Consider the following 27,680-nt stretch of genomic DNA (forward strand, 5'->3'; position numbering starts at 1 on the left):
GCTAAGGAGAAGTGTGGTGGAAGCCCCTCCCAAGGACTGGAGTGAACGAGTTGATTGGAGATGCTAGATGATGTAAGTTGTGACGTTGAACCATGCGACAGGTGACACCCTGGCCGTTTATGATGTAGCGATGACGTGAAGGGGGCGGATGCGGGCAAGTGTCCTTAGTGTGGCGGCTTAAGTTGAAGACTGGTTGTAAATATGGCTTGGGGTGTGTGTGTGGCAGGCACCGGGCGATGACGTAGTGCAGGACAGAAGTTCCCTTTATAATGTTCCTACACGATGAACTTCACTTACGAAGTGATGATATGCTTTCAAGGATACTGAACACACTAAAATATGCAATTACTACTATTTTCAGTTCATTTTAATATTAGAACTACTATAAGCACTACGTACCGTACATATCATACCTATATATTCTTGTTATTATTATTATTTTCCCTTTTATATTACTTGGTTTCAGTATAATTTCTATAAATAGTGATTATTCTTGACGATTTGTGCTTTTTTCATGAAGGCTTTTAATCTATGTGTTCTTGGATTTTACCATGGCCATATACTTGTAAATATTGTGTTTCCGTATCTTGTTTGGATCAGCTACTTACCTTGCATTATTTTATCACTTTACTCTGTAATATCCATTGTTGTACTTGTATATGAATAGGGGCCTAGCTACATCGTTTTCCTATTACATTCTTATTCGTTTACTCATTTATTTCTCCATCCTTGATGTCAGGAGAAACAACTTTTTAATTAGCCGGGGAAAATTGTTACAAATGATTTAAGGATTTCTTACAAACTAGACGAATGTTAGTGTATATATTAGTGTACATATAATCGTGTTATGTGTAGCTCTGTGTAGATATAACCGTTGGTGGTCGACGTGACAGAATCTATCATGTCAGCTGTCGTTGTCCTGAAGATTTTGATGACAAAGATATAGAGAGCTGGGAGGCAGAGAGGCCGGCGTTAACCGCTGGCAGTTCTAGTTCAGGGACAACCCAGGGCACATCTGTAATCATCTAGTCAAGAATAAAGCAGCAAAAACACACTGGACTTTGGGCTCACCCCATGACCTTTAATGGTAACACCTTCACCTTTGACCGATTGCTCTCAAATGGAATTGTTTCATTCTTAGATGACACTTAACCCATCCACCAAGTTTGGTTCAAAATAGGCCAAAAATGTTTGAGCTGATCTTCGCCTGTGACCTTGAAATTTGATCATTCTTTGTGCTCTTGACATTAGACATTATCGAATTCACATGAATGTATCCTTGCCTTACCTGAAGCCTTCAAAAAGGGTTTGGTGTAAATCCAATGAAAACCATGATCTCTGACTCATTCCTCTAGACCTGGAGTGGTGGCGTCTTCGCCGTGGGTCTACCCCCCAGAAGCTGTCGAAGAGAAGAGGAGGACAGCATGGGAGCCAAACCACTGCAAACCACCTCCCGGCCCCTCACAGGGCCCAAGTACCTGGGAGTGGCTTCGGTTGCCCGGGCAAATACCACAATCAACACAACACATACAACAACACCGTTTTTCTACAGCGAGAAATGACACCCCGACGGTCATTTCTGGACGACTTCTTCTAGCTGGGGACATTGAGAGCAATCCAGGACCCACCAACAAATACATATGTCCAACATGCTCAAAACCTATCACGTTGAGCTGACAGACAAAGGGTTCAGTTCAGTGCAATTCCTGCAAGAACTGGACCCATTACACCTGCACAACACTTGCATCCAGAAAACATTACACAAACACCTGGACCTGTTTCTTAAGCTCCTTCCCCCCATCCATTAACCCCACCACTAACCTTACTCCTACTTCCTCTACATCTCCTCAGCCAAACCAACCGATCCTTCCCACACCATTCAATCCCGCAACCCATCCCATACCAACCCATCCTAATCCACCCCAACCCTTACCTCCATCACAACCTTCTCCTACCCCTTCCCCTCCACCAACACCACCACCTACCCCCCGTGCTGCAGCAGCCAGCATACATCGCACACACACCATAAACATCCTTCAGTTAAACATAGATGGCATAAACACCAAAAAACAAGAACTCACACAATTCATCAAACAACAAAACATACACATTGCCATCTTGCAAGAAACAAAACTACACAGAACACAGAAAACAACAACATTTCATAACTTCACCACCATTCGACAAGACTTGGCCGACGGCGGTGGCGGTAGACTCATCACCCTGGTACACAAATCTATCAACTTTTCAGATACAAGTGCACACACAAAGTCACTTCTCCCCCCTCACATGACACCACAACAGAAATACAATCAATTAAAATACGCACTGGTAACAAGTCATATATAACAATCGCCAACATATGCATTCCCCCCAATCCTCCCCCACAGTACCACACAATTACCCTCCACAAATACACCACATCACTAACATACCCAACATCATCCTGGGTGGTGAATTCAATGCCAAGGCGTCGGCCTGGCATGTCAACAACCCTGATACAGATAGAAGGCTGGTACTACAATCCCAGACAGATCATCTTTTCATAATGAACAATCTCCATGAACATACCCACAACCCACACCAAGCCCTCTTCCTCCCATCATCCCCAGACATCACCTTCTGCTCCCCAAACCTCGACCCCACTACATCCTGGAGAGTGGTCAAAACCCTTGGATCCGATCACCTCTCAATCATCATCACTACCAAAACCAGAATCACCCTAGATGGTAGGTGGGGGCGCCCATCATACACCCACTTAGTGTACTGGTACCCTGTTTTTAGGGTAGCTCTACATCGAGTGGCAAGCCAAATGAATTCCTGAAAGCCAGGAAATCATTTACAACGCTGGGTGGTAACCTTATAACCAACCAACACGTGTTCCCTACGTGACAGCAGGTGGGTTGGCTGAGGGTTAGTGCCCCTCCCGGAAAAAAACTAACTAAAAATACGAACAAGAAGCCTCGGACCAGGACTGACCGAAAGATGACAACTAGGGATCGTATAAAAGACATGATACGGATGGCGACCTGGAATGTAAGGGGTTCAAATGATGAAGTGAAAGAGAGATTGTCCAGGTACTTGAGGGTGCGAAAGTGGATGTATGTGGATTAACTGAAACTAAATCGGGAGGTGAGAGTGTGAGAGAATGGGAGTATGGATGGGGGATACGTGCAGGAGTAGGTGAGAATGAGAGGGCAAAAAAAGTGTGTATTGTTGTGAGTAACAGATGGAAGGAGAATATAAGAAAGTATGGATCAGTTGGTTCAAGGATTTTATGGGTAAGACTGAAAGTTGGATTACAAATGTGGGCAATTGTGTGCATGTATGCGCCAATGCAAGATAGTGCAAGCAGAGTGAAAAAAAAGTTCTGGACAAAAGTGTAAGTGTGCATGGAAAAGTTTGAAAGGAATGGGAGAGTGTTTTTGATTGGTGATATAAATGGTAAAGTATGGAATGTGAAGGTGGATGGAGTAGTTGCTGAATGGGGTGTGCCTGCTGAGATAGATGAGAATGGCAGTGCTTTAGTGGACATTTGTGCCGGGAGGGGGTTGGTGATAGCCAATACCCTCTTCAGGCACAAAATGATCCACAGGTATACATGGCGAGTGATGAGAAGGAGGGATAGTGAACTGAATGAAAGGAAGGCAATGATTGATTATGTGTGCTTGGGACGAAAGGATGCAAAGATGTGTAATGGATGCAAGAGCATACAGAGGCCGGGGGTGTGGACTTTCTGACCACCACTTGATGGTGGTCAGAATCAGTGTCCAAGTAAAATGGAGAAATAGAAGAAGGGAAGGACGGGAAGTAGGAGTAGATGTAAAGAGAGTGGAAAGGTTACAAAAGGCTGAGAAAAAAGCAGAATATAAGAGAGAAGTGGAGGAACGATTGGGTAAATGTGAGTTGGAGCAGATGGGGGACGTAGAAGGTGTGTACAAGATATTCATAACAGAAATATGTGCAGCATGTGAGGTGGTGTGTGGGGTGAAAGCAAGACGAAAGGGGATGCAAGGAACAGCATGGTGGAATGAAGAGGTGAGACAGGCTGTGGCACAAGAGAAGAAAGCATATACTGAATGGATGAGAAATAGGGGCGTGGAAGAAGTTGAGAGGCGGAAGAGAGAGTTATATGTAGAAAGGAAGAGAGTGGTGAAATGATTAGTAAGAGAGAGTAAATTGAGGGTGGATGAGGAATTTGGAAGGAATTTGAGTGTAAAGTGGAGGGAATGTAAGAAAATGTTCTGGAAAGAGGTAAAGAGAGTCAGACAGGGCGGCAATGAAGTTAGTAGGGAAGTGAAAAAATAAAATGGTAGAATACTAGTGGAGAAGGGAGAAAAAGTGAGCAGATAGAGAGAACACTTTAATGAATTGTTGAATATAGAGAATGAAAGTAATGCGAGTATAAGTGGCTGGGGAATGGCTGGGAGAAGGAAGTAGGTGAGAAGACAGGAAGGAATCAGTAGGATGGAAGTTGTGGAAGCAATGAAGAAAGTCAAAATGGGAAAAGCCCCAGGAACTAATGGAGTGTGTGGTGGAATTCTGAAGCATGGGGGAGAGATAGTAGTAGAATGGATGTGGAAGATGTGCAGATTGGCCTGGGAGGAAGGTAAAGTCCCGGATGATTGCAAGTCAGGTATAATTGTTCTCTTGTACAAAGGGAAAAGGGAAAAAGAAGTGTGTGGTAATCATGGGGGCATTTGTTTTTTTAGTGTAATAAGAAAGTATGCGGTAGAATACTCATTGACAGAGTTAGGGAAATAACAGAGGAATTAGTTGAAGAAGAACAGGGAGGCTTTAGGAAGGGAAGAGGTTGTGTAGATCAGATATTCATTCTTAGATCTTTAGTGGAAAAGTGTCTAGAGAGGGGAACGAAGTTGTATGTGGCCTTCATGGATTTGGAAAAAGCATATGACAGGGTGGATAGACAAGGATTGTGGAAAGTATCAAAAATATATGGAGTAGATGGGAAGTTGCTGTGTCATAAAGACTTTGTAGTTACTTGTAGAGAAGTATATTTTAGACTTGTGGTCGAGCGGCTTTTATATCTTGTAGTAGTTTCCCCACCAGATGTCATGTAGTGATGGGAGAGGTAAAGAATAGTATGGGACTATTTTTATTTGTCTTGGAAATATTAAACAGGTATAATAGTATAAGTCCTGGGTAGCTACCTCCCTGTCTCGCTATCTCTCTCTCTCTCTGTTCTAAGGCTAATCTCCGTCTCGACCTCTCTCTAGGGTCGCTTGTCTCCTTCTAAACTCTCTTTCCTAACATCTCGTGTAGTAGGGTGTGTGTGTCACGTATGTTCCTCATGGCAACAGAACTTTCTCACGAGAGGACTGCTGACAGCTAACTGCATCATCTCCTTACTGGCCGCTGTCGTCAGCTTTCCTCCGTGTAAGCGTTTAGCGCTGCTCGCTTCTCGCAAACACAACACCTTCTCATCATTTGACTTCCTGCTTCTATCTGTCTCTCTATCTATCTATTTATTTATCTATCTATTATGTAGTCCTATATTTGCTCGGCCGCGAAAAATGGCGTACCATCGACATTTAATAGTTATAATATATTAATACATACTACATACACATTATAATGAACTTATAAGCTAATTAAGTGAAATACATAATATTGTAAAGTAACATAATTGTATGAATATTGTATACATATATTATTCATAGTAAATAGTGATTATTCAGTAATATTACATTTTAAATAAGTTGAATACATATTGGAATAAATGCATTAAAGTAAATTATTTAACTGTAATACAGTATGTACTTGGGTTATTATAGTGAATTGCATACATGCAAGAATAAAAATAGTTTAAAATTAAGATTATTGTAAGAGTTATTAATATTTCATTCAAAGATAATGGTACTGGTTTGTCATATATGGGTCATTCTTCTTTGTGTTATTATTATTATTATTATTATTATTATTTTTTTTTTTTTTTTTTTTTTTTTTTTTTTAATATATAATTAATACTATATACAAAATATATACACTTCATTCAGGGTGGTTAACTGTGATGTTAACTCTCCCCCCACTAAACAATGACTCCAAATTAGCAATTCTTGCATGCATTCTGTGCATGGCCAACAGCAATACTGCAACCACAATGCAGATAATTATAAAGACAGAAGGTGCTTGGCTATACACATAATATGGGTTGAACATACTCAAACTCAAATCTTCCCAGGGCTTCATTGTTTCATTGATCAGCTGCATAGTTTCAAACTTAGGTGAAGTCAGCTTAATACTTGTGCTCATGTTTAAGTCCATATCAGGCAGTGGGTGGAAATGTTTGTGTGTATGGTTGATAATGGCGTAGTGATTGATGGTAGAAAAAGTAGACATGGATGGTGTAAATACCGCACAGTAGTCTGGTGCTATGTATAATCCTGAGGCTGATGTATGAGATGGTGGTATATCTGGACAGACTATGTAAACTGATGTGTTATGAGGGAAATAAAAACTGCGAGTGTCCAATGCGTTGATGGTGTACAAGTTTATCTGGAGCAAAAGTGAAGTTGCAATGATGATGAATATTGTTATTGCTGATGATAGCCATTTCACAAGGGACCGTATCAGTAGGCTGAAACGTGAAAATGTACGCAGGACAAAGATGAACAGCATGTAAGGATGTGCGGCACTTTCGCTCAATCGTTGACTCACTTGCGAAAGTGACAGTGTCTCGTCTCTTGGAGACCATGATGAGTTCGGTGTCTGTGTTGATGTTGATGATGACTAAAGTGTTGTTGTTTCTATAGGGGAAGGGGTGTATTTGGTATACTGTGAACAGGTCTTCCGTGATGAATGGTACATGAACTATCACTGATGTTGGTGTTAGTGTTGCTTCCAAGTACGGGTAATATTGCATAAATTCCCTACTGCGGAACAATGGCTTCAATTTATGTTTATGTATGCCTTGACTAACTATCTGACGTAGCTCATGAACTGGGAGTAAGTCATTTGTGATCTTGCCATCACCAGCATTCGAAATTCCTTGCATAAGTGCCCTGAAATGATCTCTAGTGTTCTCTAATTGTAGTAGAATCGTGTCAATATGTTCTGTGATGATGGAGAAGTGCTGGAAAAGGGTAACGTTACCCTCCAAGTCATTTATTTTATCTATACTCTCGAGAGCTACGTTTTCTGCTTGTTTCAGATTTTTCACAATTGTTTTCATTGCTGAGTTCTGTCCTGTGATGAATTTATCTTGGTATGTTAGTACCTGAGCTATCTTATTAAATTTTTTGTTTATTTCTTTAAGGTCATCCTCTGTAGCCAATCCAAAGATGTTCCCAAGAATTGCGCCGCCCAGATCGAACAAACCGCGCTTTTGGCGAGTACGTGTGATATTGTTCCTGTCGCTCAGCACCTCTGTTCCATAAGATGGGAGATCTTGGATCATGACGAGCATAGTTGACTTCGCCTGTTCTAGTTTCCATTTCGCTAACTTCACCATTTCATCCACTTCCTTGGTGATATGTGATTGTGAAACATAATTCCCTATCTTGAAGTCCAGAGTTCGCATCGGCGTCGCAAGTCTTTCTATATAAGTAGGTAAGTCATACAAGTAATCTAGACTTATTTCAGTACTCATGACATCCTTGACGATTGTAGTCGTGGCCGTTGGAGCTATGAGGCATCCTTGTCGTACTATATGCTTGGGGTCTAGGTGCGCATATACTCTTACTATGTATAGGAGAATCCATAGCATAAGTCCCTTCATCGTAACCTACCGAAAAAAAAAATCTATTAATTTCCTATAAAGCTGTGGTTGATGATAGTGATGATGTGCGTTACGGTTGGCTGTTATTTCATTTATAGAAGGAGTTTAAATCGATATTTAATTCTCGTAAATAATGTACTGTAGATTTCATTGGAATAGTTGCACCTATGTTCGATTGTTTGGTATATGACCTTAATTTCTTTTTGTAATCATTGTTGTGTTCTTGCTTGGTTTCTTGAGGTACGTTCACCTGTTCGGTTGTATCCGAGGCTGAATAATTATGTGATAATTCCCTTGAAACTCGTTTTAAATGGTCAATATGAACTTGTTTTTCCTCGCCACTTGAAAGTGACTTAATTAAAACTTTGTTTGCCTTTATGTTAATTACTCTGTATGGACCCTCAAATTTAGGGGATAATTTATTGTCTCTCGTATGAATGACACCGTAAACAATGTCTCCTAAGCTGATAGGTGAATCTTTTGCCTTTTTGTTAAATGCCTCCGTCATTTCTTCCTTGGACATCGTTAATTGTTTTTGCACTCTTTTGTGAATGTCCTGGAATTCACGTAAACGGAGTTTAGAGTAATCATCGTAATTGTATATAGGCATGCTGTCACCTTCTAGGAGCTCATATGGTAATTTTTTATCTGTGCCATATATAATGAAATGTGGTGTGTCACCAATGGATTTATTTATAGACCCATTAATGGAGGCCTCTACTCTGGGAATCCAATCATCCCAGCTTGCATAATTTTCACTGAGAATGTGTCGTAGCACATCTAATACCTTTTTATTTTGTCTCTCTACCAACCCATTCGATGCTGGGTGATAGGCCAAAACGTTAACCTTTTTAATGTTGTATTGTTTACATATTTCTTGTAAGATCTCAGAATTAAATTCTCCTCCATTATCACTTATTAATACCTTTGGGGTAGTAAAGCGACATATTACATTATCTGTTATTGCCTTTGCTACTGTCTCTGCTGTCTTATCTTTAATTGGAGCTAAAATGACATAACGGGAAAAATGATCCGTTGCTACGAATAAGTATAGGTTATTATTGTATGATAATGGCATCTTGAGTAAATCAACAGCGACAACGTCCCATGGTTGATGTGGTACTGGGTAATTACCCATCGGTGCAGGTGTGATTGGGTATCCTTTGTGTTTCGCACATGATTCGCATCTGTCTATATGATTGTGTATATCTCTTCGTAATGAAGGCCAGTAATATAATAGCTGGGCTTGGTTGAATGTCTTATCCTTTCCAGGGTGTCCTGCATGTGGGCTGTCGTGTATCATTCGTAATACTTGGGGTATCATGTCATTAGGTACTACCAACTGGTTAGTATTTCTTTGGCGTTTTGGTTGTTTAGAGTTAATTTTGTATAATGTATTATTGACCATTGTGAATTGTTCAAGTGGGACATGCAGTTTGGGTAATTGTATGTCATCTCCACTTTCTAACTTGTATATTACTTTTGACCATACTGGGTCAAGTCTTTGTGCCTTTGCGATATCCTCGTGGTTTGGGATATTTCCTTTGAGATCTAACGCCGCGACCTGAATTGTGTTCGGGTTCCTAGATAATGCGTCAGCTACTATATTCATTTTACCTTGTATATAATGTATTTGTACATTGTAGTTTTCAACTGTACATTTCCATCTTGCTCTCCTCCCAGAAAGGAGTTTTTCTTTAAACATACCCACCAGTGGTTTATGGTCGGTGAATAAGTGGATTTCGTAACCATATACCAAATCTCGAAACTTTTGTAATGCAAAAATCACTGCAAGTGCCTCTAAGTCTGTAGTGCTATAATTTTTCTCCGCACCTCTTGTTTGTCTGCTGGCAAATGCAATTGGTTGATTCTTTCCTCTTTTATCTTCCTGCATCAGTACAGCCCCTAATCCTTTAACTGATGCGTCTGTACAAATAAGAAATGATTTCGTGTAATCTGGATATGCTAAACAAGGTGCATTCGTTAGTTTAATTTTTAGATTGTTAAATGCCCTTTTTTGTTCTTCTTCCCATTGGAATACAGCATCTTTTTTGAGTAGTTGGAATAGAGGGAAGGCTATATGAGAGAACTGTGGTACGAAGGACCTATAGTACCCAGCCAGACCTAAAAATTGTCTAACTTCGTCAGTCGTAGTGGGTTCAGGAAAATCTCTCACTGCCTGTATTTTGTCATCAGTGGTGTGAATACCATCAGAACTTAATTTGTGGCCTAAGAAATTTATTTCCTTAAAGCAAAATTTGCATTTAGAAAGTTTAATTTTTAATCCAGCATCACTAAGCTTTTGTAAGAGTAAGTCTAATTTCCTGAGATGATCCTTAATATTCTTCGTTGCGATAATAATATCGTCAAGATAAACAAATATTCCTTGTCCTAAAATTCCGGACAATACGTAATTCATAAGACGCTGGAACGTACCGGGGGCTGTCCTCAGTCCCATTGGCATTCTTGTATATTGATAATGGCCTCTGTTTGTTGAAAAGGCAGTGTATTTACGTGACTCCTGAGATACCGGAATCTGATAGTATCCGTTTAGGAGATCGATGGTCGAGAATATATTATTCTCAGGACCAATATTCTGTAGAACATCACTTAGCAATGGCATGGGAAATCTGTCTGGGATGGTGTGATTATTTAGTTTACGGTAATCTACTACCGCACGCATTTCTCCATTTCTCTTGGGCACAAAGAAAAGGGGAGCGTTCCACGGAGAAACTGAAGGCTCAATAATTCCAAGCTTTAACATTTCATCGACATACTGATTTGCAAGTGTACGTTGGGAGTGTGGTATGCGATAAGCTGGTACGAAAATTGGTGGTGTTTCTGGGTGCACATTAATCATGTGATTAATCAAGTTAGTACACCCTAATTGTTCTCCGGGCAAGGCTACGGTGTCCCTGTGTGTTTCCAGCAGGGTTAACAAATCATTTTCTTCGTCAAATTCACCTGAGTGAATTAAATTCTCTTTTATTCTTTCTCTATCCGTAGATTTTATCTCACTTGTTACTCCACCAATAGTTATTTCCTTCACAGGGGCTAAACATTTTTCAATATTAACTATGCAAGTTCCATTCTTCAACTGAACTTCCCCATTCATGTGATTAATAATGAATATCTGAGTTAGCCCTTCGTCGTTCGTATGACATAATGCGTTTTCTACTGACAATCCTTTTACTTTACATAATTCTTCTAAGACAAGAACAGTACTATTCCGTAATTTGCTCTTTATGGTAACCTTCATGTATGAATTAGGTGGTATAACCAAATCATTAGTGAGATGGGCTGGAAAAATTGATAAATCAGTACTGTTATCTGAGTCACTAATTCTGGAGGATGGGGTTGCTGGTGTAAGTGGATCTATACACTCATCTGTTTGTGTATGTTTGTTTAAGCCTTTAATATTACCAATTCTTTTTGGCTCTCTTCTACCAATCGGAGAGGGCTCTGAAAGTATTTCCTCTATAAATTCATTATCAAAGTCTATTCCATTCATTTGTGGGAGTATAGTTATGTTCTCAGTTCTCATGGATCTTAAGCCCAGTAACATATGAGCTTTAATTGCTAAGTTTTCAACGATATAGAACAATGCAGAGAATGGTCTTGTAGTTTCTGTGAAACTGAGATTTAATCTTATCATACCTTTTACTGTAATCTCTTGACCATCTACTGTGTTTAATTCTAAATCAGCTTCATCCAGAAAAGTTACTTTCTTTTTATTTTTAAGAATTCATGTGTTATTAAGTTCACTGGAGAGCCTGTATCTAAAAATAAGGAAACGTTTTGATCCTCACATACAGCTGGTATCAAGATACACTCATTTCCCAACATGCCTCCTATGTGAAGTTTAACCTTGTTCTTCTTTACGTTTGTTCGTTTTTTGTCATGACTTGGTCTTCCCCCGATTTGAACATAGACACAATTTTTTCTACTGTTTTGCAATCACTAGTCCAGTGCCCTTGGTATCTATGATGCCTACAGTAAGGACCAAACCCTTGTGTCTTTTGATTATCCTCTTTTGCCTTGATAAAGCATTCATACCTTGTGTGTCCTGGTTTTGCACAGTAATGACACAGAATGGACCTATCCCTTGACTGTGACCTACGAGGTGATTTCCCATAAAAAGTGTTGTTTATAGCGCGAGACCTGCTCGGGCTGCGCGAAAACTTATGAAACTGCCTGTAGGAAGGCGTGTGGGAACGAGGTCTAGGCGTCTTTGTCTGTTTGGGCTGCCTCATTTCAGGTCGCGATCGATTTTGTTCTCTGTTTGGGGTCGGTGTTGATGTTTTCACAGATGATACTGTCTCAGGTACCCTGATTCTACCAGAATGTGCATGTGTGTCGACCACACCTGCTTTACTGCACTGCATCTCTACCTCGTTCATTAAGTCTAGTAAGCACATTCCAGGGATGTACGCGATTGTTTTGGCGATCTTAAGGGTTCTATCAGGTAATTTACACAAGGCAGCTACATAACCAATGATGTCCACGACGAGGTCTGGGGACATCTTTCCATCATCTGTTATCCACTTAGAATTCTCCAGAGTAGCTAATAGGGTTCTCTTGATTGTGGAGACATCAGCAGTTATTTCACTGAGCACATGGTTTGTAGTGTGCTCCCTTACAAGATCTACAATTTTATGTAATTCTGGAATTATACCTGGCAAGAAGTTCATACCTCCAGAAAATTTCTTCAGAAATTCAGTTTTAAATTCATCATATGTCCTAGCACGATGTAGCTTATCGGAGCGCAATAAATTGCTTGCTGGACATCTTTCCTGGCTTATGCAAGATGAAAAAATAGCAATTTTCTCTTGTTCATCTAGTATGTGGCGCTTGATGAACATTTGTTCGCACTGACTGATTAATGAAATGACATCAATGCGATCCTTGTCTGTGCCAGAGAATTTTGGGGCAGTCTTATCCTCGTGATACACAAAAACGTGAGGTGTGGTTTTTAGATCAGCAGTATTTGTTTCTTGATTCATATTTAATGATTGCCCTGTTAATTCAACTTGTACGAGTTTATCGTTATGTGAGGGAATGGTAGAATATGTATGACCGGACCGGTGAACCCTGTTAAGTATATTGGCATACGTATTTAAGGCAGCTGCGAAGTCGATACTCTCAACGTCTGAAGGGGTTTCCCACTCATCATCCGAAACTCCCGTATTTGTTTCCTTATCTATAACGTGTTGTGTGGGTTGTACAATGGGTGGGCTGTCTCTTAATTGTGAGTCTGATGTTGTGGCAATTTGTGTGTCATCTGGTATTAACGTGGGTGGTTGCGAAAATATTCCTGTCATTAAGATATGATGTTATGAAATACACCTCTTGTTTATTTATGTCCTAGCAAACTAGATGATTAAATAAGTTGAATATAGCTAATTTTAGCACTGAGAAGAAATGAGCAAGTATAATTTTACCCACTTGATACAGATCGTAGAGGTGTGTCGATACAAAAGTCGATCTCGGAAGAAAATACAGGTTTGATTGAAGATCTCTTGATAATTCTAGTGGTGTGTTGATGGACGATATTACTCAGGAAACTCCATGGCCTGGTATTTGTAGTGGTTAACGGCTGTCCCAGGCAAACCTCAACATAGAACGTCGAATTTCCAACTTAACTGTGAAAATAAGTGAATATGAGTAGGAGCTATGTGAATAATGAGTAATGAGTAGTGGGTGAGAAGTGCCTGGTGTCAGTCACACGTTGCTTGGCATGGCAGACTCGCGTTGTGATGTCATCTCAGCACATGGTGACGTCGGCTTCCCACACTGGTAGCTGTGGTGAGTGAATGAGTAGCGATGAGTAACTTGAGTGAAGACGAGTGAGTAAGATGAGTTGTAAATCGTGTCTCACTCTTCGTTTGTTTGTTCCCTTTATTCTATGTGGAAGTTTTCTCTGTCCTTTTCTCTAGTGATTTATTCGTTGTGGGATGAAGACTGCCGCTACTTGTAGGTGCGCGTAGAAGATTATACAGACGACGTAGAGTTGTTAATTGTAGTTGATTGTAGATGGCTGTAGTTGATTGTAGATGGCTGTAGACTTTGTAGAATTGAAGCTAACCTTGTAGTCTCGGTTGCTTTTGTAGAAATTTGCTTTTAATTCGGAGACGATGTCCGCAGATTTGCTGGTTTGTCGTTAAGCTACTTGCAAGGCGTCGAGTGATCTCTTGACCTCTGCATCAGCGTAATGATCTGGGAGACGGAGGGGGCAGGAGCTGATATTGTTGGTTGTTGTCAATCTTGATATTTTGTAGGAATTTAATGTTGATTCGTAGACGAGGTTCGTATCCCACCGCTGCCACCAAATGTCATAAAGACTTTGTAGTTACTTGTAGAGAAGTATATTTTAGACTTGTGGTCGAGCGGCTTTTATATCTTGTAGTAGTTTCCCCACCAGATGTCATGTAGTGATGGGAGAGGTAAAGAATAGTATGGGACTATTTTTATTTGTCTTGGAAATATTAAACAGGTATAATAGTATAAGTCCTGGGTAGCTACCTCCCTGTCTCGCTATCTCTCTCTCTCTCTGTTCTAAGGCTAATCTCCGTCTCGACCTCTCTCTAGGGTCGCTTGTCTCCTTCTAAACTCTCTTTCCTAACATCTCGTGTAGTAGGGTGTGTGTGTCACGTATGTTCCTCATGGCAACAGAACTTTCTCACGAGAGGACTGCTGACAGCTAACTGCATCATCTCCTTACTGGCCGCTGTCGTCAGCTTTCCTCCGTGTAAGCGTTTAGCGCTGCTCGCTTCTCGCAAACACAACACCTTCTCATCATTTGACTTCCTGCTTCTATCTGTCTCTCTATCTATCTATTTATTTATCTATCTATTATGTAGTCCTATAGCTGAACGCTGTGAAGAGTATGTATGAGGGTGCTAAGGCTGCAGTGCGTGTGGATAGTGAACTGAGTGAGTTTTTCTATTTGAAGGTTGGGTTGAAACAGGGACGTGTTATATCTCCATGTTTGTTCAATCTGTATATGGATGGGGTTATAAAAGAGATGCATGGTAGGGCAGTGGATGTTGGAGTGGCCCTAATTTTGTTTGCAAATGATACTGTGTTGTTAAGTGAAGACGAAGGGGAGCTGCAAGGCTTGGTGGATGAATTTGGGAGAGTGTGTAAGAAACGGAAACTAAAGGTGAATGGAGGGAAGAGTAAAGTTATGGTCTTTGAAAGAGGTGCAGTCAGTGAATGTACACTAAGGCTGGATGATGAGGAAATGGAAAATGTGAGTACGTTTAAGTATTTGGGTAGTGTAATGAGTAAGGATGGAAGTTTGGAGGGTGAAGTGCTTGAAAGAGTACAACAAGGAAGAAAGGTTGCTGGTTCCTTGAAGGTAGTGATAAGAAATAGGGAAATGAGCATGGAAGTAAAAAAGTTATTACATGTCAGTATTGTGATACCATCTCTGGCGTATGGAAGTGAAGCTTGGACGTTGTTGAAGGGACAGGAGTCAAGAGTGAGAGCAGTGGAAATGAGTTATTTGAGAGGAGCCTGTGGAGTCACATGGAGAGACAGACTGACAAATGTGGATGTGAAGGAGTGTTGTGGTGTGGATGTGGATGTGATAGGAAGCATTAGGAGAAACTCACTGAGGTGGTTTGGCCATGTGGAGATGATGGAGAGTGAGAAACTGACGAGGAGAGTGTATGTGAGTGAGGTGGAGGGGGAGAGAGGGAGGGGAAGGCCAAGGATGAGATGGAGGGATGGAGTAGAGAGGTGTATGAAAGAAGGGGGTGTGAATTGGAAGCAGGGCAGTGAAATGGCGGGGGACAGGATGATGTGGAGGCGATTTGTTTGTGGCCACTCCGTATAAGGGATTAAGGCGTCTGACAATAGATACAGTAGATAGATAAACACCAGCTGGCCACAGACACACATGCACTAATTGTAAGAGAGCCAAATGGGAGGCCTTCACACCTGAAACAGAACAACATTTCGAAGTACTGAACAGTACACCCATCACAAACATCAACACCTTTGTGCACACTTTCAGTACAGTTATACAAAACGCAGAGAAAAGACACATCCCTAGAGGCAACAGAAGGAGAAAACCCCAACTTCACACCAGAAAGTTCAAAGCCTCATCAGTCAACAGGACACACTGCGTCACTCCCCAACACCCCATGCACAATATACTGTACAACAAATAGAACTCAATACTCAAATAAACAATGAAATATCAGAACAGCAAACACTAAACTGGAATAATTATCTTCAAACACTTGACCACAAAACAAACACCAGTAAGCTCTGCAAAACACTAAACAGCATCACACTCTCCAACAGCAACACTACACAATCACACGCTACCATCACAACAACAGACACCATACCTTCAAACAAACAACAAACAAACACTCTCATCAATCACTTTTCACATAATAGCCATCTAAACCCCCATTGTGACGAGTGACGTATCATCCGACATAAGAGACAGTTCCCCACAGACCCAGACTACGCACCTTTCACTTACAACCAGACGAAGGACATCATTAGCAACATTAAGCACTCATCTGCCTGTGGACCAGACAACATAAGCAACATGCACTTTAAACACCTTGGACCACAAGGCATACAAGCACTCACCAGCATATCAAACTACAGCTACTCACACAACATAATACCCAACATCTGGAAGCATGGCATTATCATCATTATCCCTAAACCCAACAAAGATCCCACATTACCTTCCTCACACCACCCCATCACCCTCCTCTGCACCTTCTCTAAAGTCACTGAACGACTGTTACTACAACTAGTTACACCTCACACCCCTGTAGCCCAATCACAACATGGCTTTAGGCCACTACACTTCACAAACACTCTTTTTACAGACCTTACACAGACAGTTTTTGATGGCATGAATTCAGCTAGGCCACCACACAGTACACTCCTAGTCACAATGGACATCATCAAAGCTTTTGATTCCATCCCCCGCCACAATCTCACAAACAGACATGCACAATAACACAAAAAGATGGTTGGCAAACTACTTAGCAGGCAGATGTGCACTTGCAACATTTGCCGGTCAATCTTTGAACATTAGTAACTTCACAAATGGCGTCCCCCAAGGATCTGTTTTGTCCCTTACACTCTTTAACCTATACATGCACGACTTACCCACACACAACACACCACATATACACATAGCTTCCTATGCAGATGATATAACACTTACATGTACATACCAAAATGTAAACACAGCTGCACATATCCTCCAACCTTACCTAAGCACACTACACGAATGGTTCAACACAAACGGGCTCAACATAGCCCCAGCCAAATCTACAGTGACCCTTCTCACAAACTGGACAGCAGAACACAATCACATTTCACACCTTACCATAAACAACACCCCTATCACACACACACACACACACACACACACACACACACACACACACACACACACACACACACACACACACACACACACACACACACACACACACACACAAAATCCTTGGTGTAACATACAATACATCAATGTCATTTAAACAACACATCACAAACATTAAATATAAAATAACACCAAGACTCAATGCCTTGAGGTCACTTGCCTATACAATATTCGGACACAACAAAGACACCACCACCACAGTATACAAACAATATATACGTTCAGTGATGAATTATGCAAGCCCCTAAAAATATTCATAGGCTGCACAGCTACTACACCTACAGACCACCTACACCAAGAAACCAAAGTCCTCAAAGTCAAGGATCACCTAGATATGAGAGGTACCCAAATTCTTGCTGCAGCCTCCACAAACCCATAACATCCACTACACTACATGGCAGCACATTCACACACACACACCACGGAACATCAAAACAACACTCAGCACACGATATCATACACAAATACTGTCATCTCTCCCCCCTTGCCCGCCTCAGACCAGCTTCCAGAAGCATATCCATACTCAAATCACTCGCCGCTCCATTCTGTCACTTAAAGACAACACACAGCTGCTTGCACGGCCTCCTGATATCCACCCTTCTGAATCCTATCTCCCTCGTGAGGACAAGGTCCACCTGGCCAGGCTGAGATGTGGGCATCATCCAGCCCTCTTAAGTTACCAGAAGAGGCTGGATGACTCCTTCGCTGATGCCTGTCCAGGATGTAACACAGCACCCCATACTACTAAGCACATTATGGAAGACTGCACTACACACAATCACTAACGCCAACAACACAACATACACCTTTTGAGAGCTCTGTGTGAATGTCCTGTCTCGTCCAATGCCTTCCTTAGGGACTCAGGGCTGTTCGGCCAGACTGCCTGACCATTAACACTTCCACGAAAGTTTAGCTCAAATCAAATCAAACTGTTTTAGTTATTATGTTCACTTATAGACACAGTTCTTGAAATATGATTTACCCTATGACCTCGACCTCTGAGTAATATTTGCCAAAACTGAATCCATCCTTTCTGCCGATACCCATCCACAAAAATTAGTATAAATTGGATGAAAACTATTTTAAGTTTCGTTGCATGGTGAATATTTGTCCTAGCCCTGAATATTTGTCCTAGCCCTGGGACCTTGACTTTTGACCTTTTGCTTACACACACACACACACACACACACACACACACACACACACACACACACACACACACACACACACACACGTAATACCTTCTCTTGCTTCGCTAGTGCGAGTATAATTACCAGAATTTATCGTAAAGTATAAACAATAACACTCTTACTTTTCTTCATATATAACGTGAGGCGTGGTACAGAAGGATAAAAGTTAATTTCTGATATCATACTGGCTATATAGCACGTACGCTGGGAGAGATTTAATTTTTACGTACCCTAGTGTCTGGGGTTTATCTCATCTCTCTCATAATTACACCTGCTTCTCTCAGCGTCCATCACAGCAGCTGCTTCTACGATCGCGGGATGAGGAGATGAAGCACGTAAAATTCTGACTTGTTTTTCATATCTGACTGAGGTAAAAAAAAAAAAAAAATACATCCAACAAAGAGTCGGTTGCTAAATCTTTTGAGCAGTCAAAATATTTCACAGAAATAACCTTTATTATTTAACAATATACGACCAAGTTCTTCGTCATCTCGTAGTATCTTAGGTGTTTCTTTCTAACGGGTTCAGTGAAAGAATGATCACAATGATCTCCTCATTGCAAAAATCACATCCAAGGAGATTAGTTGTGCTGTGTCGTCCCGGCCTTTTCTGTACCTCTGCACAGATGTTGATTTTGTACATGGATCTTATTCGCCTCTGTGTATGAGTACAACTCGCCTTTTGGGGAAGCTCCCCACTGTACCACATACAGATTTTCTAAACAAGAGGGAGTTAAAGACAGTTTGTCTCATCGCCTCTCCTGCTCTTACTGCTTCCCTTCAACCTCTGTTTTCGTCGCAGTGCACCATCTTTGTCTCTTGACGACCACTACTGCAATTGCCACTGCTCTTCTGATGTAACTGCTTCCGTCTCTCTAGTATTTCAGCAGGCGCGTAACATCAGCTTGTTAGCACGTTCTAACACCTTTTCTGTCAAACTGTCTAATGCAAGAGGTTACCCATATTCTCAGTCTTTCATGCAAGCAACAGGTCAGGTCTGGAACTGTTTCCCTACTCTGTGGTTCCTTTTGTCGATGACCCCTCAGAGTTCTAAGCTCAACGTGTTCAGGCATCCCAAAAGAACTGGATCTTGAATTTAACTTCATTTCGTTCGGCGTTTTCATGGAAAGAACAACTCTGTGGGCTTTAATAATTTCTTTTCCATACAAAAATGCTAGATATTAACGACTTTAGCTTATTTTCTCGTTGGCTTAGGAGGCTTTAGGAGGCTTTAGGAGGCTTTCTGACATTTATTCATTTCCATTTCAGTTTTGCATATGACATGTTAATATATTTTAGTAGTATGTTTGTGACTGAACTTGGATGCTTTATTCTTGGTAGCCCAGCTAATGATATTCACCAGCGAGAAATCCAATTCTGTATGTGAAGTGACCACATTCTCTACGATCCTATCTCCGTGAAGGCAGAACGTGAGTATTTATGTTAGGGGTAACTGCTGACGACAAAATTCCCATTAGAAATATACTTTTGCTATTTCATTCGATTTTACTTAGGATGGAAGATACTTTTTCTAGCTGAAGGGTTTAGATACAGCATTCGTTAACAAGCTCAGTCTGAAAGATATGTCCAAAATCGAATAAAACTCTCGAAGTAGCAAGAATTTAACATAAACTGACGTTACCTTTTTAAAGGAATCATTTCAGTCATTAACCGTTTTATAGTTGCGTTGAAAATAGTTAATCAATGCACCTAATACAAGACGTTTTGATAAAGCTGAGGGTTTGAGACTGAGAGGCTTAATACAGATACGATACCCCTCTCTAGTCGGAACATTAACGGCAGACTCTTTTATGCAGTTGAGCTAGTCACAAGAGCCCGAGAGTATTAATGCCGTCACCATTAATTGCCTCATGGTTGGGACAACTCTAGTATTCTGTTCCAACTTAGACCAGAAAATTGTATTCAGTTGGGAGGGGGGACAATAACATTAGTGTTATTGTCACCTGTAACCCTCTCATGTTCGGGACAGCTCTTGTATTCTATTCCAGCTAACGCCTGAAGATTTGCCTCAGCTGAGAGCGAGTCTGTTAGTGTAAATAATCCGGTCACTGTAACCCAGGAAGACGCAATTTTTGTTATACTTGCTAGCACCAGAGGAGTATATTTAAATCAAGAATTATATACAGTACTAAATGGGGTATTTGAGGATATATGTAGCATTTCCAATAACAAAAAAATCCCAGCCTAAATAGAATAGTCTGATGGGGCAAGAAACCAATATAATATTAAGTCGTATGAGTCAAATATGAAATGGTTATCATCCCCTTAGGCTAAGACATGAATAATTTTAGGTTAAAACATAGATATTTTAAGTCTATTCCCTCAATAACCCATCCTGTCATAGCACTAAGCGCCTACTAAGTACTCTTCATCAGCGGGTCTCCCCTCTACACAACCCTCCACTTCACACGCCTTTGTCAGACCACAACCACAATTCCCAGCTCGAGTGAAGCCTTATGCGGCCTTCTGATGCTCGGGTAATTCTATTTGATTTTAATCAGGACTGTGTTTGCCGTCTCTCTCTCTCTCTCTCTCTCTCTCTCTCTCTCTCTCTTTCATTACGGTTTACAGTACAACCGCTCAGCCGTATTAATATTTTTTAGAAAACTCACGACACAATTACCCAGAAGGCAATTATACGCGGAATCAAAGCATTTGTAGTTTATAGCAGGGAATGAGACAGGCTTTTGTGGGAATACCAGGGATAAATGACGTCATTGATTGAATGAAATGCAAACTTTGTACGAATGATGGGAAGAAATGAGTGGCAAAAAAGGGAAGATGGAAGAAAGCTTTTAGTACCAGAATCTTTTTACCTCTGGAAACCAACTTTATTATGCGCTGTCAGCAAGAAGTGTCCTGTTGCCTGATTACCAGTCCCCACCCCGGAGGGGCTCGGGGACGGGTATTGTTTTCACACTATTTGTTTGTTTGTCTGTCTGTCTGTTAAGAACTTTAAGCGAAAACTACTGGTGATATTTTGACTAAAACTACTTGGATGATGGGCTATGACCTTATGATCACCTGATTCAATTTGGGCCGTAATTGGGCCAAGGCCCAGGCTGTAGACCCCAAAACGTATTTTTTTAAATCGTTTTTTCGCCATAACTCCTTTCAAATTCGTCATATCAACATGAAACCAAAACCTAAATGTGCATCTTTCAAATCTGAAACTTATAACATATCTCATTACATCAGGGGGGGTCACCCCCAGTTAGCGGGAGGGGGGTCAATGTCAGGTGGGTCGGGCCTAAAATTTCAAATGGGCATATAATCGTCAGTTTTCATCCGTTTTACTCCATATTTGATATTTGAAATCTTTAACCAGATATCCTGTTGTGTTTATACGTCAGCACTAAAATGATTGCCAGGGACGGGTTTGCTGTGTTTTGGTACCTCTTCTTGTTTGTTTTTGTTTCAATGAACTTTGAAAATCAGTGTCCAAGGAACTAACATACTACCAGTACTGTGCCGAGAATCGAATTCGGGACTCTCAGATGAGAACCAGGCTGTTAATACTCATGTCTGATAAATTTATCTGGCCAACGATCAGCGTCATCATTATCGCTTTCTTCGGAATAAAGAAAAAGTGAAAGTCCACTTAGAAAACGTAGAAACGAGAGAAAATGTGTTGCCAATAATACATCCTGGCACTAACTAAGTAACCACGTTTGATTACTCATCGTCAGCTATTGACTTTTAGGTCCGATATTGCAGGACATATTAATGAGATCAGAAGAACAGGTGAGGAACTTATGCAAGTGCTTGAAGATCACATACTATGCTATAGAGGCGAACAAGGAATGATGGTACATGGTGCGGGGACTTAAATGAACATTCGCGTACCTGGTATCTCATTAGATTTTTGTAGTATAAATGAAAGTATAACAACCCTTATCATTAACTGGAATAAAATCTAAAATATGTAATTAATCCAAGGATGCACTTCGACATCAGCCTATGAAGATGAAGAAATCCATAAGTTGTATAAAGTAGAGGAAGTCCACAAAATAATACAAAATATCAAGTATATGTCCGTGATAGGTGACTATATAATGTACTACTTTAGGCAGATTACGGGATTCGAGGGGCGGTTATAGAACATTTTAAAATGAATAACCAAAGTGCAAGATTTTTTTTTTTTTTTTTTTTTTTCTTTGGCCCCAGGTTCATTTGGATATAAACTGCATGAAACCGAACTTGAAAATTGCACTGGTAAGTATGCTGTCGTGAGAGGGGCTACATTACAGTGAGGGCGTGGCAAAGTGTTTCTGGGTGTGTGTTTTTTTTTTTTTTTTCCGTTGGTAACTGAAGTAAAGGAGAGTGGAGACCACACAAGGGACTGAGCAGGTGGACTCGTGGCTCTTTAGGGATAGACTGAGTGAAGCATCTGTTCAGAGTTGTGGTCGGTATTTTCTGTGGAATCAATATTTAATGAAGATTCAAGGAAGATGCTGTTTGACGTACTGTACCCTTTTGAATGGACATGGTGGCAGCTTGAGTGTTTTTGAAGATTAGCGTTGAGTGTACTGAGTAGGAACTGCACGTGAACAGGTTCAGTACAAAGTAATGGATGGGAGAAAAACATTTCGCTGGTGTAAGATGGTCTCGAAGCATTGCTAACTAGTAGCATAGGAGGAAGAGATCGAGGATAAGATGGAGGGAACGAATGGAAATATATATGAATGAATGTGGTGTGAATTAGAGGAAGAGTAGGTTGATAGCAAAGGACATAATAATTTAGAGGTGATCTATTATGGCCACTTCACGGGATCAAAGGGTCAGGTTAGATACTGTAGATAGAGCCTTAGGTTGAATCGAATTTTACATAAGGAGATTTAAACACACACACACACACACACACACACACACACACACATATATATATATATATATATATATATATATATATATATATATATATATATATATATATATATATATATATATATATATATATATATATATATATATTGTTACGGAACAGAGAAAGATAATGAACACTTCAAGTGAGAATACTAAAATCACTACTCTCCCGCAAAGTTCCAGGTTCAAAACAAAAGACTTAGATAAAATTACAAGTTAAAGTTTAATGCTCAAACTAATAACTAAACATTCAGGACTCATAAGGATAATGTAATGGCAAAACAGGTTACATATATGGTTAACTGCAATAGCCTCTATTAACATGAATTTAGCAAGAGCAAATTTATCTAAGTTAGCCCTGATAAATGAGAAAACCGGATAATGCTCAGTTAAAGCAAGATATATTATTACAGATACAAAATATTATTAATAATGGCTGACATCAAAAACTCTACATGAATCACAAAGACCCTACCAGGCCTACGAATCAATGCCTCAGGCTATACATTACAAGAAAAATGGTAACACTTATACTTAAATTATACAGCAGCTAGATGATTGGAGACTGAGCACTCACAAAAATACACTATACAGGGGAGGACAGACATGTGAACAAAATGAGGAGTAGATCTAAGTGGCAATTAATGCAGAGACTGAGCTAATTATATAGGGGCCGGCAGAGCTTGATACAACTTGTAAGAAGGACGCGCAAATGAAGCCATAGGGGACAATGAGTTGACAATCCTGCTCTGAACAACAGAAAGAACGACTTACTCTACTATAAGGGGGAGAAAGGGGGAGTGAGGTAGAACACGCAAGCCTGGTCACTATGGAAGCCACGAGGCGAATCGTGATCAAACATGCAGCATACTGTACGTTAGAATTATACAAAGTTGGAATACAAATGTGGGCGATTGTGTGTGTGTATGCGCCAACGCAAGATCGTGCTAGAAGAGTGAGAGAAGAGTTCTGGGCAAATGTGGAAGTGTGCATGGAAAAGTTTGGAAGGAATGAGAGACTATTTTTGATTGGTGATATGAATGGTAAAGTTGGGAATGTGAAGGTGGATGGAATAGTTGGTGAGTGGGGTGTGCCTGCTGAGATAGATGAGAATGGGAGTGCGTTAGTGGACATTTGTGCTGGGAGGGGGTTGGTGATAGCCAATACTCTCTTCAGGCATAAAATGATCCACAGGTATACATGACAAGTGATGAGAAGGGTGGGTGGTGAACTGAATGAAAGGAAGGCAATGATTGATTATGTGTGTGTGGATGAAAGGATGCGAAGATGTGTAAAGGATGCAAGAGTGTATAGAGGTTGAGGGAGTGGACTTTCTGACCACTACTTGGTGGTGGCCAGAATTAGAATGCAAGTAAGATGAAGGAATAGAAGAAGGGAAAGACGAGAGGAAGAAGTAGTTGCAAGGAGAGTGGAAAGGTTACAAGAGGATGTGAAAAAGGCAGAGTATAAGAGAGAAGTGGAGGAACGATTGGGCAAATATGAATTGGAGCAGATGGGAGACGTGGAAGGTGTGTGTAAGATATTTACAGAAGAAATATGTGCAGCATGTGATGTGGTGTGTGGAATGAAGAGAAGACGGAGGGGGGTGCTAGGAACAGCGTGGTGGACTGAAGAGGTGAAACAGGCTGTGGCACAAAAGAAGAAAGCACACAATGAATGGATGAGAAATAGGGGCGTGGAAGAAGTTGAGAGGGGGAAGAAAGAGTTATATGTGGAAAGAAAGAGAGAGGTGAAAAGATTAGTAAGAGAGAGTAAGAAGAGAGTGGATGAGGAATTTGGAAGGAATTTGAGTGTAAAGTGGAGGGACTGTAAGAAAATGTTCTGGAGAGAAGTGAAAAGAGTAAGACAGGGTGGAAGTGAAGTTAGCAGGGGAGTGAAAGATAAAAATGGTAGATTACTAGTGGAGAAGGGAGAAAAAGTGAACAGATGGAGAGAACACTTTAAGGAATTGTTGAACGTAGAGGATGGAAGTAATGCGAGTATAAGTGGCTGGGGAATGGCTGGGAGGAGGAGGGAGGTGAGAAGACAGGAAGAAATCAGTAGGATAGAAGTTGTGGAAGCAATGAAGAAAGTTAAATCGGGGAAAGCCCCAGGAATTGATGGAGTGTGTGGTGAAATGCTGAAGCATTGGGGAGAGATAGTAGTAGAATGGATGTGGAAGATGTGCAGATTGGCCTGGGAGGAAGGTAGAGTCCCGGAGGATTGGAAGTCAGGTATAATTATTCCCTTGTACAAAGGAAAAGGGGAAAAAGAAGTGTGTGGTAATCATAGGGGAATTTGTCTTCTTAGTATAATAGGAAAAGTGTATGGTAGGATACTTATAGAAAGAGTTAGAGAAAGAACAGAGAAATTAGTTGGAGAAGAACAGGGAGGCTTTAGGAAGGGAAGAGGTTGTGTAGATCAGGTATTCATTCTTAGATCTTTAGTGGAAAAGTTTCTCGAGAAGGGAAAGAAGTTGTATGCAGCTTTCATGGATTTGGAGAAAGCATATGACAGGGTGGATAGACAAGGATTGTGGAAAGTGTTAAGAATATATGGAGTAGATGGGAAGTTGTTGAATGCTGTGAAGAGTATGTACGATGGTGCGAAGGCTGCAGTGCGTGTGGATGGTGAACTAAGTGAATTTTTCTCTTTGAAAGTTGGTTTGAAACAGGGATGTGTCATGTCTCCATGGTTGTTCAATCTGTACATGGGTGGGGTAATAAAAGAGGTACAAGGTAGGGTAGTGGATGTTGGAGTGGGCCTGGTGAGAGAGGATAGTGTTTGGAAACTCCCTGTACTGTTGTTTGCAGATGATACTGTGTTGTTGAGTGAAGACGAAGGGGAGCTACAAGGCTTGGTGGATGAGTTTGGGAGAGTGTGTAAGAAAAGGAATCTAAATGTGAATGCAGGGAAGAGTAAAGTGATGGTCTTTGAGAGAGGTGAAGTTAGTGAATGTACAGTGAGGTTGGATGGTGAGGAATTGGAAAATGTGAGTACGTTTAAGTACTTGGGTAGTGTGATGAGTAAGGATGGAGGTTTGGAGGGTGAAGTGCTTGAAAGGGTACAGCAGGGAAGAAAGGTTGCTGGTTCTTTGAAAGCAGTTATAAGAAACAGGGAAGTGAGCATGGAAGTGAAAAAGATACTACATGACAGTATTGTGATACCAACTCTAACGTACGGAAGTGAAGCTTGGACATTGTTGGAAGGACACAAGTCAAGAGTGAGAGCAGTGGAAATGAGTTATTTAAGAGGAGCCTGTGGAGTCACGTGGAGAGACAGGCTGACGAATGAGGATATAAAGGAGTGTTGTGGTGTGGATGTGGATGTGATAGGAAGCGTTATGAGGAACACACTGAGGTGGTTTGGCCATGTGGAGAGGATGGAGGGTGAATGACGAAGAGAGTGTATGTGAGTGAGGTGGAGGGGGGAAGAGGGAGGGGGAGGCCGAGGATGAGATGGAGGGATGGGGTGGAGAGGTATATGAGAGAGGGGGTGTGAGTTGGGAGCAGGGCAGTGAAATGGCGGGGGACAGGGCGACTTGGAGGCGATTTGTTTGTGGCCACCACAAACGGGATTGAGGCGTCTGGCAATAGATAGATAGATAGATAGATGATGAAATCATAGGTTATGTAACACCTCCCCTCAAAGAAAAAGAAATTTACAAAGGAAATTTCTTATTAGTCTAAAACAATCTCTCTAAAGCCTAGATAAGCAATCTGCAATAACATTTTCTTTCCCCTTGACATGTTGTATATCTAATGAATACTCCTGAAGAAGTAGACTCCATCTTGTCAATCTCTGATTTTTATCTTTAAACTTACTAAGGAATTTCAGTGGGTTATGACTATGGGGTCAAAACCAGAACACAAATGAAATGAAAAATGCTGTAAACCCAAAATCAAGGCCAAAAGCTCTTTCTCAATAGTGGAGTAGTTCTTTAGAGGTGGAGTGAACTTCTTACTGTAATAAGATACAGGGTGTTCAATACCCTGATCATCCTCTTGCAGCAAAACAGCCCCAGCTCCTGTATCACTTGCGTCAACAGCCATCTTAAAAGGCTTTGCAAAATTTGGAGTAGCGGGCACTGGCTGACTTAATAGGTTAGCTTTAAGTTTACTGAAAGAGGATTCACAGTTATCGGTCCAGACAAAATTAACTCCCTTTTTCAGTAGGTCTGTAAGTGGTGATACAAGAATTGAAAAGTTAAGAACAAATCTCCTGTAATAACCTACCATTCCCAAAAATCTTTGTAGCTCTTTCCTACTTTTAGGTCTGGGAAGATCACTTATAACCTGAACCTTAGCTGCTGGTGGTGCAACGTGTTCATCACCAATTACGTACCCAAGGTACTGAACTTTAGCTTGACCAAACTCACACTTTGATAAATTAGCTACAAGACTAGCCTGAACCAAACGCTCAAGAAATTTACTGACATA

Source organism: Coenobita brevimanus, chromosome 90 (assembly GCF_032717465.1).
Source record: "Coenobita brevimanus isolate Jiangsu-jjx chromosome 90, ASM3271746v2, whole genome shotgun sequence".
Lineage (NCBI taxonomy): Eukaryota > Metazoa > Arthropoda > Malacostraca > Decapoda > Coenobitidae > Coenobita > Coenobita brevimanus.